Source organism: Capricornis sumatraensis, chromosome 8 (assembly GCF_032405125.1).
Source record: "Capricornis sumatraensis isolate serow.1 chromosome 8, serow.2, whole genome shotgun sequence".
Classification (NCBI taxonomy): Eukaryota; Metazoa; Chordata; class Mammalia; order Artiodactyla; family Bovidae; genus Capricornis; species Capricornis sumatraensis.
Window position 1 is genome coordinate 18,831,441 of NC_091076.1, and position 12,261 is coordinate 18,843,701.

The 12,261-nt window shown below is 43.1% G+C and overlaps 1 protein-coding gene across 2 annotated transcripts in view; it reads left to right on the forward strand.

The window, feature by feature from the left end:
• Nucleotides 1-7,613: 7,613 nt before the first annotated feature.
• ETS1 (ETS proto-oncogene 1, transcription factor) overlaps nucleotides 7,614-12,261 on the forward strand; it is a 143,061-nt gene continuing 138,413 nt past the window's right edge. Inside the window, exon 1 of one of the 2 annotated variants that reach the window (XM_068978741.1) lies at nucleotides 7,614-7,678. The gene's annotated coding sequence lies outside the window, so the exon portion shown is untranslated. The remainder of the gene's footprint in view (nucleotides 7,679-12,261) is intronic. The other variant, XM_068978739.1, reaches the window with a different exon arrangement.

Consider the following 12,261-nt stretch of genomic DNA (forward strand, 5'->3'; position numbering starts at 1 on the left):
TTTTCCAGGGGTCATGTATGGATGTGAGAGTTGGACTATAAAGAAAGCTGAGCACTGAAGAACTGATGATTCTGAACTGTGGTGTTGGAGAAGACTCTTGAGAGTCCCTTGGACTGCAAGGAGATCCAACCAGTCTATCCTAAAGGAAATCAGTCCTGAATATTCATTGGAAGAACTAATGCTGAAGCTGAAACTCCAATACTTTGGCCACCTGATGAGAAGAACTGACTCATTGGAAAAGACCCTGATGCTGGGAAAGATTGAAGGCAGGAGGAGAAAGGGATGACAGGATGAGATGGTTGGATGGCATCACCAACTCAATGCACATGAGTTTGAGTAAACTCAGGGAACTGGTGATGGACAGGGAAGTCTGGTATGCTGTAGTTCATGGGGTCGCAAAGAGTCAGACACGACTGAGCGCCTGAACTGAACTGAGCGCCTGAACTGAACTGAGCCGAACCTCAGAGTCTATGCTATCAGTCTGTGCTTTCTTGTCATCTTAGGCCAAAAAAGTCACATATTTAAAAATAAAATACCCTTCCTTCACCTGAATGGAAGAGGACATTGTATAAGAATCAGAAAACTCAGACGTATAATGAATAAAATAATAATAAAAAAAAAGCCTACCATGCCACCAGAAAAGACTACTTAATACTTAGGTGATCTGTGCATTTAGATCTTAAAAAAAAAAAAAAAAATGATGTCATCTTGCTCTTTCTGTGTTTTGACCTGTCAAGCCATAACTCTATACACTCATCCAATCCACATGAACGTGCATTATTTTGAGGGAGTATGCTGACGAGGCCCTTTACATGATATGATAATGGCTGTCCTCCCAGAATCACATTCTAGTTGGGGAGATAAGCAGGAGGACCTAAGAGGAAGAGATGAGCGTATCCATAGCACCCCGTGACAACATGCGAGCAAGATGATGCCTTTGCGGTAAAGAGAAGGAAGAGAAGCCTGGGGCATCGAGGAGACACAGAGGAAAAAGCACTCGAGTTGGAACTGATGAAATATGAGGAAGGGTCAGGACTTGCTGAAATGAATGAAGTCGCTCGGATGGGGCCGACACAGAAAGCTGCCCCTAGTAAATGCGCTGCCAAGTGCTTGACAGCACGCTGAGGGAAAATACCTAGGATAAAATCCCATGGAAAAGATGCAGGAAACAATTCTAGAGGGCTGCACAGCAAACTGTGAACAGTAGTTAACTTTTCGATACGAGTTTGGGTGGAAGGGGGCAGGGCTTCTAGGTGAATTTCAGGTTTTAATTCATCCTCTCCTGTAATGTGTGAATAAGTTAGGACCACATACCAATTTTGTGATTAAAAGCAGATTTTAAAATGACCTGGGAGGAGTTCGATTGGCAGAGGGACAAAGTAAAGGTATTTTGAGGGAGAAGGGAATGGGGGCCGAGTGACAAAATTACAGAGCAAGGAACAGAGTCGAAGGAGGTGGCTAGAGATGGGTTTTCAGTGGGCTCTAGTGTATCCTGCAACCATCCATGCTGGCTCTTGGTGAACTCAGAATCTAAAGGAGGTTTGGTGGGTCCAAGAGAACCAGAACGCGAAGCATGTTCCACAGCTTTGTCTAAGCTACTTTGCAGGGTGTCCCTCTGGGGCTCCTCTCCCACCCCCAAAATGTCAAGTACCTTGTCGAGAGCTAGGAAACAACAGAAAGCTGGTTCAAGCCCTAATAGAGCGGCCCACCCTAATATTACTCTGCCAAGAACCTCAGCCTCTCCACGGGCTCCCCGGCCCACTGAAGGCCCTGCACCTGGGAGCCAGATGTGCGCTCACACGTACGTGGGCCACTGCTGATCTGTCTGGCACAAGACAAAGGCTTGGCGGCTGATCCTGGAAAGGAGATCGATTCATTACAAAGTACAGGATAAGGAGTCCCAGAGCTGGGGTGTGAATAGACAAGGGTTCTCTGCTCTTCGCTTCCCTTTAATCTTAGAGTCTGCGGCCTCCTCCGTCTTTGGTGACGACTGCGCTAGTACGGGTCTCTGGGTTTTACGCCTCCTCAGTTTTCATAATTCATTTAGATACTGCTTCCTTGCATATATGGAGCCTTCTGAAGCATCAGAAGTTTTTCTAAGGGAGCTGGAAGGAAAGAAGAGATAGCATGTGAAGGCAATAAAGGGTGATTTCATTTTGTTTCTCATTAAACTGAACGCCATTGTTCAATTCAGAACTTACTCCTTTTTATGTGCTGATAGTGGGTATAAAGACTCACTGTATATGACATGCACACACTACTATATTTAAAATAGATAACCAACAGTATAGCACCGGGAACTCTGCTCAATACTCTGTAACAAGCTAAAGGGGAAAAGAACTTGAAAAAGAATAGATACATCTTTATGAATCACTTTGCTGTTCACCTGAAACTAGCGCAATGTTGCTAATCACCTACGCTCCAATATAAAATTTTAAAAAGAAACGAAGTAGGTCACTGTGAAGGGCTTCCTGCATTTGGGGGCTGGAGTGGAAGGGTGGGAAGGTTGATGGTGGAAGCATTGAACATCTTGGGAAGTCTAAGTTTCTCAGAATTTAAATCCACATTTTTCCTCTTAGGAGATACTAACTTGCAGGGTTCCGTTGGAGAAGGGATAGGCTACCCACTCCAGTATTCTTGGGCTTCCCTTGTGGCTCAGTTGGTAACGAATCCGCCTGCGATGCAGGAGACCTGGGTTCCATCCCTGGGTTGGGAAGATTCCCTGGAGAAGGGAAAGCCTGCTCACTCCAGTATTCTGGCCTGGAGAATTCCATGGGCTGCATAATTCCTGGGGTGGCAAAGAGTTGAACTTGACTTTCACTTTCAACTTGCAGTGTGGTTTGTCATGCTGAGAAAAAGAAAAAAGATTTCTTCACGGTAAAAACAGTAAAGAGCTTGGTGGTAATTATTCTAGATTCATTCGGTCTGTATTCCAACTGTGTCTAAATGATATATATATATATTTTTGTCTAAATGATAGTGAATCAACCATCTTTCAGATCAGGGTATGAAGATACTTTTTCAGAGAAGTCAACAATTTATGTCTTTATAGTTGATTTACAATGTTGTGTTCATTTTTGCTGTACAGCAAAGTGATTCAGTTATAAAAATATATATATTTTGTTTTTCATATTCTTTTCCATATGGTTTATCACAAGATATTGAGTATAGGTCCCTGTGCTTTATGGACTTCCCAGGTGGCTCAGTGGGTAAAGATTCTGCCTATAATGCAGGATAGACAGGAGACGCAGGTTCAATTCCTGGGTTAGGGAGATCCCCCGGAGTAAGGCATGACAGCCCACTCCAGTATTCTTGCCTGGGAAATCCCATGGACAGAGGAGCCCGACAGGCTACAGTCTGTGGGGTTGCAAAAGAGTCGAACAAGACTTAAGAGTCTGCGCACGTGCACACACTGCTATACAGAGGACCTTGTTTATCCTTTCTCTATGTAACAGCTTGCATCTGCTAACCCCAAACTCTGATCCATCCCTCCCCCTCCGCTTGGCAAACCTGTTCTCTGTGTCTGTGAGTCCATTTCTGAGTAAATGATTCTTTTAATATAAATGTTTCACAGGGGAGCCAAAATGGATACATGTCCCCGAGGTCCCGGGCTTTAATTTTTTTCTTTAAGATTTTAAACCATATAATCATCTCAACCGAGGTCCTTCTCTGTAGAATGTAATATTGCAGAGTGTGGAAAAGAACAACCAATATTGCTTTTTCAGCGACGCTATGGACTGTAGCCTGCTAGGCTCCTCCGTCCATGCAATTTTCCAGGCAGTAGTACTGGAGTGGGTTGCCATTTCCTTCTCCAGGGGCTCTTCCTGACCCAGGGATCGAACCCATGTCTCCTGCATTGCAGACAGACGCTTTACCCTCTGAGCCGCCAGGGAAGTCCTACTGTTTGAATAATCATCCAATAATACAGTAATCTCAACAATCTCGTGCATACAGTTGGGCGGGTGTCATTAGCTCCCGTTGGACTGATGATGAAGCTGGGGACTCTGTGTAGGGTGAGCTGTGCTCCTCCTATGAGCCAAGACCCTCTTCTTTTGAGGGTCACTCACCTTTGCCTTGTACCGTCCACGTGGCACAGAACACCTTTTCTCTGTGGAGGCCTTCTTAACCCTAATGCTATACATTTTTCCTTCAGGACAGAATATATATTAATATATTTTTTCTTTGGTTTTAAATATACATAATTTAAACTGTTCCATTTTAAGTGCACGGTTTGGCGGCATTAACTATCCTCGTCTTCCAGGTCCAGATTCACCATCCTGACTGGAGACTCTGTCTCTGTTTAACTCCCCAGTCCCCCTTTCCCTCAGACTCTGGTAACCTCTATTCTACTTTTTGTCTTTATGAATTTGATTATTTTAGATACCTCTTATAAGTGGAATCATACCATGTTTGTGCTTTTGTGTCTGTCTTATTTCATTTAGTAGGCTGTCCTCAAGGTTCATGCATGTTGTAGCAGGTTGAAGAATTTTATTCCTTTTCAAGGCTGAATAACATTCCATTGTTTGTGTAGACCACATTTTGTTTATCCATTCATCTGTCAAAGGACATTTGGGTGGCTTCTACATTTTGGCTATTAATCCTGCTATGCATCAGTTCAGTTCAGTTGCTCAGTTGCGTCTGACTCTTTGTGACCCCATGAATTGCAGCACGCCAGGCCTCCCTGTCCATCACCAACTCCTGGAGTTCACCCAAACTCATGTGCATCAAGTCAGTGATGCCATCCAGCCATCTCATCCTGGGTTGTCCCCGTCTCCTCCTGCCCTCAATCCCTCCCAGCATCAGGGTCTTTTCCAATGAGTCAACTCTTTGCATGAGGTGGCCAAAGGATTGGAGTTTCAGCTTCAACATCAGTCCTTCTAATGAACACCCAGGACTGATTTTCTTTAGGATTGACTGGTTGGATCTCCTTGCAGTCCAAGGGACTCTCAAGAGTCTTCTCCAACACCACAGTTCAAAAGCGTCAATTCTTCGGCGCTCAGCTTTCTTCACAGTCCAACTCTCACATCCATACATGACCACTGAAAAAACCATAGCCTTGACGAAACATGTATATCAGTGTACAAATATCTATTTGAGTCCCTGCTTTCAACTCTTTTGAGTATATTCCTAGAGTTAGAATTCTAGATCCAAAGGCAATTCTGTGTTTCATTTTATAAGGAACCACCATACTGTTTCCCATAGTGGCTGCACTGTTCAGCAATGAACAAACCTTCCAATTTCTCTACTTTGTCACCCATGCTTGTCATTTATTTTATTGTTTTTTTGATACAGGTGTGAAATATATCAAATTTCACATCCTTATAGGTGTGAAATGGTATCTCATTGTGGTTCTGATTTGCATTTCCTTAGTGATTAGTGATGTTAACTGTCTCTTCAAGTGCTTATTGGCCATTTGTAAATCTTTAGAAAAATATCTATTCAAGTCCTCTGCTCACTTTTTAATGGAGTTATTTCTTATTTCTTGCTGTCATCGTGTTGCAAGTGTTCCTTATGTATTCTGTAATCCAAATTGTAAGGGATTTGAAAATTTTTTCTCATTCTGTGGGTTGCCTTTTCACTTTGTTAATGGTGTTCTTTTATGTATCAATACCAATGTTTTTAACTTTGATGAAGTCCAACTTGTCTATCATTTCTTTTTTTTTTTTTTTTGTCTGTGCCTTTGGTGTGATTCTGATAAGTCATTACCAAACCCAATGTCATGAAGTTTCCGTCTATGTTTTCCTTTAATAATTCTATAGTTTCACTTTTATTTAGGGCTTTGATCCACTTTGAGTTAATTTTTCCATAGAGGGTAAGGGAAGGGTCTCCCTTCATTCCGTTGCTGCATATATTCATCTGATGCTCTAGCATCAGTTTGTAACTCTTGTTTGGTAACACTTGCTGCTCTCCTAGGTGATCTCCAGGCCATCTTCGGCAGGTGTGAGGCTTATTTTCCGCTCTTTAGATTTCTAGCTTATGCTCTTGGCCACCCTGATACGCAGGGACAGAGGATGGCCCTAAGGTTCTGAAGGGTTGATGTCTACGTGGACTCTGTGTAGACTCCAGAGCTCTTCGAAAATCACAGTGTACACCCACGTAAGGCAAGAATCCAGGTCTTCTCTACACTGTTTTCTCTTTTAAATCTCTCTTGCAAATATAGTGAATACAATTAAAATTGGCTGCGACTGGTTCACTTGGCCATGGGCTTTTGATACGGGGCAGTGTCCTGGAGCTGACCGAGCTCGAGGGCACAGGCTGAAGCTTCTGCAGCTCTCTTCACAGATGCTCTCATAGCATGTGTTCCACTTGATTGAGATGATCAAGTTATGTGGCTGTCTTCCCACGCCAGTGTGAACTTGACTTTTTCACCCATGCCTATCACAGTGCCTAGCACAGATAGTTATTAAAACTGAACCAGTACCACTATCTCTTCTCCCCTCTAAATCTCTGAATGTGCAAAGGCACACGATAAGCAGTAAAATCTTGTTTTCCTGACAACACCATCTTCATTGCACTGCTGACTTTGCACAACAAAGGATAAAGATAATGTTGCCCTAGGAAGGACATTTACTATATTTTCATAGTTTTCAAACTTGAGCATTTGTGTCTTCCTTAGAAAGGGCAAGGAGTCGACCATGGCACACTTTAACTCCCATCCATTCCTCAAAGTAAATGGAAATTTTTAGGATAAAAGCCTTAAATTAGGCAGCCAAATACTGACTTAAAAAAAAAAAATCTGTAATGAAATAATCCTATCAGAGAAATGATATTACACTGTAATATTTTTCTGAATCTGTGTATTTTCACCTGAAAGAAGAGTTTCACATTGTTTAGATGTTCTCTAAATGAGGAATATATCAATATTTCTGCCTTTTTATTCCTGAACCATGGACTAGAAGTCAGAGTCACTGCAACTAATCTATTTTAGAGATCGCCTAAAACCACTCTTACATGGAGGGTAACAGCTTAGTTTCAGAATTCCCAATTCTCAATTTGGTCTGCTCGCTTCCATAGTTATTTTCATTTCCTTCGGAAACATCACATTTCACATCAGGTTGGTAGAGATAAAGCCTGGTTCCTAGAGATAAGCTCAGCTTGTGATGGGGTGGTAGACAGTCTGCTCTCTGCCAGTCTGCCCTGACCCTTACAACTCTCTCCTGACCCCTAGTCTAAGTTAAATGGGGTCTCCATTGAGAAAGTCAAGAAATGTGAGTCATGAATATTCACATATTCAGTAGAGACTAAATCTAAAGCTAGAGCAAACACAGAGAGTTATCCCATTGCTGGAGTTCTCTGTAGTTCACATCTCTCCCGGCTACTCTCCACGGCTGAATTACATTTAATTGAAGGGCAATTCCAATGGTTATGAGTTAAGGTGTGATCTAGTGTTATCTCAATAAGTAATATGATTTGCTCTTCCTTCCAGATCGCAGAGCCTAGCCTAGTGGCTGCCTTCCTGGAGTAAGGGGCCCGTGGAACACTGCCTTTTTTCCAGCTTTTCTGGGCTTGACCACACCCCCCCGTTTAAGGAGGCCACTCTATTAGGAAGATTATGGTCCCTGCATCCTCTTTAGCCTCCGAGCAGAGGATTCCCGCAGGTAGTTGGGAAGAGACCGTAGACTTTGAGGGAGCTCACTCTGGACCCATTCTTCACCCAGTCTCTCCAGCAAAGTAGTAAGTGAGTGGGGTGTGAGCTTCTGCCTAAAACTTTGCGGTCCATTTTCTTTTTTCTTGTGTGTGTGTGTTCATTTGGTGGAATTAACCGGTAAATTGATGGGGACTTTCAGGATACAAGCGGCTTTCTGTTTCTCTTTTCACATTTTTCTATATTTTTCATTCAACTGCTTAAGAACCATTTTCAAAAATACTCCCTAACCTTGTTAGAATAGTCTGAAATCAAGACTGTCTCCCCTTTTCTCTTGTTTCATAAGAGCAAAATCACACACATTTTAGACACTCGCCGATTACTTGTCAGAAACTGAATTTTCTTCACATCTTGGAGCGCTTCCAAAGAAATAAAGCTGTAGTTAAATGTAGACATTTTTTTCCTTTTTTCTCTTTCACTCCTAGTGTGCCATTGTTTTGCTTCTGAAATTTTGGAAAAATTTTCTTTTAAGCTCAGCAGCTTCATGAATTGCTTACATTGTGAGAAAATTGTTACAGGTTTGAGTCTTGCAAATCAGACTAGGTTTTTTGGTGTTTTTTTACCTGTTTCGTGACTCAGTTTTCCAAGGGACTGTACATCTTCTTTTGGACTGTACTTGTGGCAGGAGGAGTTTGAAAGTCAAGGTGGGTATTTCGTAGAGCTTGAATCCCTGGGCAGCTTTGCGCACAGCAGGGGATGTGGATGGCCACCCTCTTCCATTGGTGATTTTTATATCTGGCAATCTCATTTTGTTTGGGGCTTTTCATCTGTTATGAAAACACCTCTGTCACCCCCTTCTAAAGTTGTGTTTCATGTAGGCAAACTGTTCAAAAGATGCTAGGTTACCGAGACCAAGGCATTTGATTGCAGGTTTTCCTAATCACCTTTCGGGTAAGATTTTTTTTTTTTAAATCACAAGGCCATTTCCCCTCCTACTTCATACCATTCCTGTGCAACTGAAAAGGGAGATATTTGTTAAACAACGGGAAATCCAGGTTCTGAAATGGCAACTCTGGCAGCTCCATTTGATTTGTAAAATGCCTGGCACTCTGACTCTTTCGACAGCTGTTAAGTCTGGACGGCAACACCTTCTTTTTATCTAAAGAGAAACCTCTTTGCTTCTGCAGGCATGGGCCGGGCAGGGGCGGGGGGACTGGAGATTCTTCCTTACCTGTTGTTTCTGAGCGGAGGGGAGAGAGAGCTAATGAGTTAATGTCTGCAAAGTGCTTTGAAGATGAAAAGGCCTTTTCATGTGTTCAGCACCGTCGTTATTAATATTAATATTTGAAGAAGCACGCTGCTCCTAATTGTAAATCAACAACTCCCATCCTTGCCAACTCAGGAGTGAAAAAACAAACAGCGAAGGCAGCCAGGCAGTCTCTTCCGTCCTGGTTCCGCCGCTGAGGATGTGGGAAGCCTGATTCCAGAGAGAGCTGCTTACACGGAGGTGCTGGTTATTAGAGGTGCAGGGAGGTCCCAGAGCAGAGCCTGGGGGAGGCTGGGTAGCAGGGTGTAACCCTTCAACGTGGGGTCACCTGTGACCTTGGAGGACGCATTGAAAGCATGGATCTGGGCCAACTGCCAGCCTCAGATGATAATGCAGTTCAAAGGTGAAGGGGTCAGAACTGGCACCGGTGCAGCCTTTGGTCTGTTAGAAATTGGCTTTGGAACTGAGAACAAGTAATTTGATGAGACGGTGCTTTCTTTTCTTCCTCTCTAAAATGGGAATACTGGAAAAACTGGGACTAATGAAAAAACTGGGTCTAATGATTTGTGCTCCACCTACTTCATGAGAATAGAAGTAAACAGCCTAGAGCTTTGAAGAATGAAAATAGTGCCAATAAGGTTGAGGGAGAGTCTGAAGTAGCCTTGTAACAGATTGGGTGTGTGGGTGCCAGGTCCCCAGGGAGGGTGAGTCAGAGGGCAGACAAATGCTCCGGAAACACATTGTTGGCACTGCCAGGTCCCCCAGTGATGGCATCAAAGTGTTGCTTGGTTTCTTACTGATAATTCAGGCTCTGCTATATCTCCTGGTTTTATTGATTGGTGAACAGAACTGTTTCTTACAGCAATTCTCCTCTAATTGCCCACTCAAAACTCCCATTTCTGCATCAAACAGCAGAAGGGAGCTGGGACATCCTTTCCCTCTTCCTCTCCCTCCTTCTCCCCCCAACCCCACCTTCCTCCTCTCTCTCTTTTTCTCTCCCCTTCTTTTCGGAAATGAAAACATACTTAGCGTTTGAGCACAATAAGTGTGGTGGACAGCTATTTAGTGACATTTGAGGGGAACCTTCATTCCTGGCCAACCCAGATACGAAGACCACTCATTTATTTGCCCTGGCATCTCCTTTGTCCCCGCTCTACTGCAAATGCAGCTGTAGGGAACTCAGCCTTTCAATCCTGTGGATTCTCTGGGTGTAATACTTGTCTTCTCCACTTCACTAGAGGAAGGATGATCACCCCTGAAGTTTCCTGAGCACTTGGCATGTCCTGGGGCCCTTGTGCCCTGCACAGGCTGGGCTGCTTCTTTAACCTACAATGAAGTCCGTGAGGTGGGCACGCTTGTTCCCATTTAGCAGATGAGGACTCTGAGGCTGGTACTCAGAATGATTTGGTTGGTGGTGAGACCTGATTATAACCAAAGGCATACATACGTATACTGATTCACTTTGCTCTATAGTAGAAATTAACACAACATCGTTAAGCAACTATACTCCAATAGTTTTTTTTTTTTTTTTAAAGGATCAAAACCATATGGGTGCAGAGCTGTGGCTAGAGTCATGTCTCATAGGAACCTAGTAACTTTGAGGCACTTATACAAATTCAGGCTAAATTTTTCTGCTTAGCCCAATGGTTGATTTATCTGGGAGAATACCATGGCTTATGCTTCTTTTCCAAAGGAGAATCTATGAATTAATGATTCATTGTTAGGAAGACACTGACTCTGAAGAAATGCTACAAGGTCTAGTTGACAAGATCAGTAAATCTCTCTCTTGATCCCTCTTGGGACAAATTTTGATGGAATTTCTTGGGACAAATTTTGATGGAACGTCAAAGAGTTGCAAAACATAGAGCAAAGAATTTCCATAAGATTTAAGTCCAGCGTGCATAAAATAAGACTTCCCTGGTGGTCCAGTGGCTAAGACTCAGAGTTCCCAATGCCTGGCTGCTATCCCTGGTCGGGAAACTAGATCCCACATGCTGCAACCCAGTGCAGTCAAATAAATAAATAAATACTTTTAAAATATGATAAATATAGTGCCCTTTGGAGCTCCTAGTGATCATTAAGCCGAAAGGATTCCTCTGGGTAGAGGAAGAGCAGTGATCAGTTTCTTGACATTCGAGGCGAAGTAACTCAGACCCTGGCTTCTTAGGAAAGGCAGGAAGCCCTGTCAGATGCTGCCCTAGTCCTCACCTGGCACAGGGCTTAGGACGGAGGCTCGGCTCCTGGGCTGCTCCTTCTCCCTGGCTGGGCTTGCAAGGCAACTAAGATAGCAACTAATCCTCTGCTCAGCTTGTGGCCCAAACTCTTCTTGTCTGTACCTCAGTGGGCTCTGCCTTCCAAACACCTTGTAACCACTCCTGAATTTAACCAAGGGAGTCCGGACACTGCCTCGTTGCTCAAAATGAGCATCGCAGGGGATGTTGTCAGAAATGCAGACCGTCTGGCTGTACCTTGAAACCTGATTCTCAGGTGATTCCTAGGTGATTGCTATGTAAATCAGTTTGGAAAGTATGGTTTAAAAGCAAAAACAAAAACAAAAAAGTTTTAAAAAACAGAACAAACAAAAACTCTTGCAGTGATTCTCACAGCAGCTTACAACTTGATTATATTTATATCTCGTTGCCAAAGTGTAAGGCCACATAAGATTCACATTTCTATCAAAGGAAGCTGGATATTTCCCTCATGAAACAGCTTTCAGCCTGTTTGTTCCCCCAAGGTAAGAAAACTGCTTACTTCTTGGTTTTATGCATAACAATGGTACAAGCAGACTGCCATTCAACTGAAATTGTGGCGCTTTTCTCTTGTGAAATTCTTGGCTAAGGCTACTCAAACTGTGATTATGGGAGGGCTTCCTATTTTGATTATTTAAATCCAAGTCTTTTTAGAAAGAGATAAGGTATATTGGCCATCTGGGTTCTGCTTCTAATATCTGAATGAATAACCTCTGCAGTAAAATCCACAATTACTATTAATTAGTCAATGCTTACTAGTGCCAGGCACTGTGATAAAACAGTGATAATAATAATAGCCACTATTTATTGACCATTTTATCATGTGTAAAATGGTTTCATTTTATATAACCCTCCTCAATAATCTTGAAAGGGTTGGTATTATTTTTTTCCATTTTACAGTTGAGGAAATAAAGACTTTGTGAGATGAAGAAATTTGTCTTCACACTCAGTAAGGGCTTCCCAGGTGGCGCTAGTGGTAAAGAATCCGCCTGCCAATGGAAGAGGCATGGGTTCAATCCCTGGGTGAGAAAGATCCCCTGGAGTAGGGCATGGCAACCCACTCCAGTTTTCTTGCTTGGAGAATTCCATGGACAGAGAAGCCTGGTGGGCTACTGTCCATAGGGTCGCAAAGAGTCAGACCCAACTGAAGCAACTTAGCA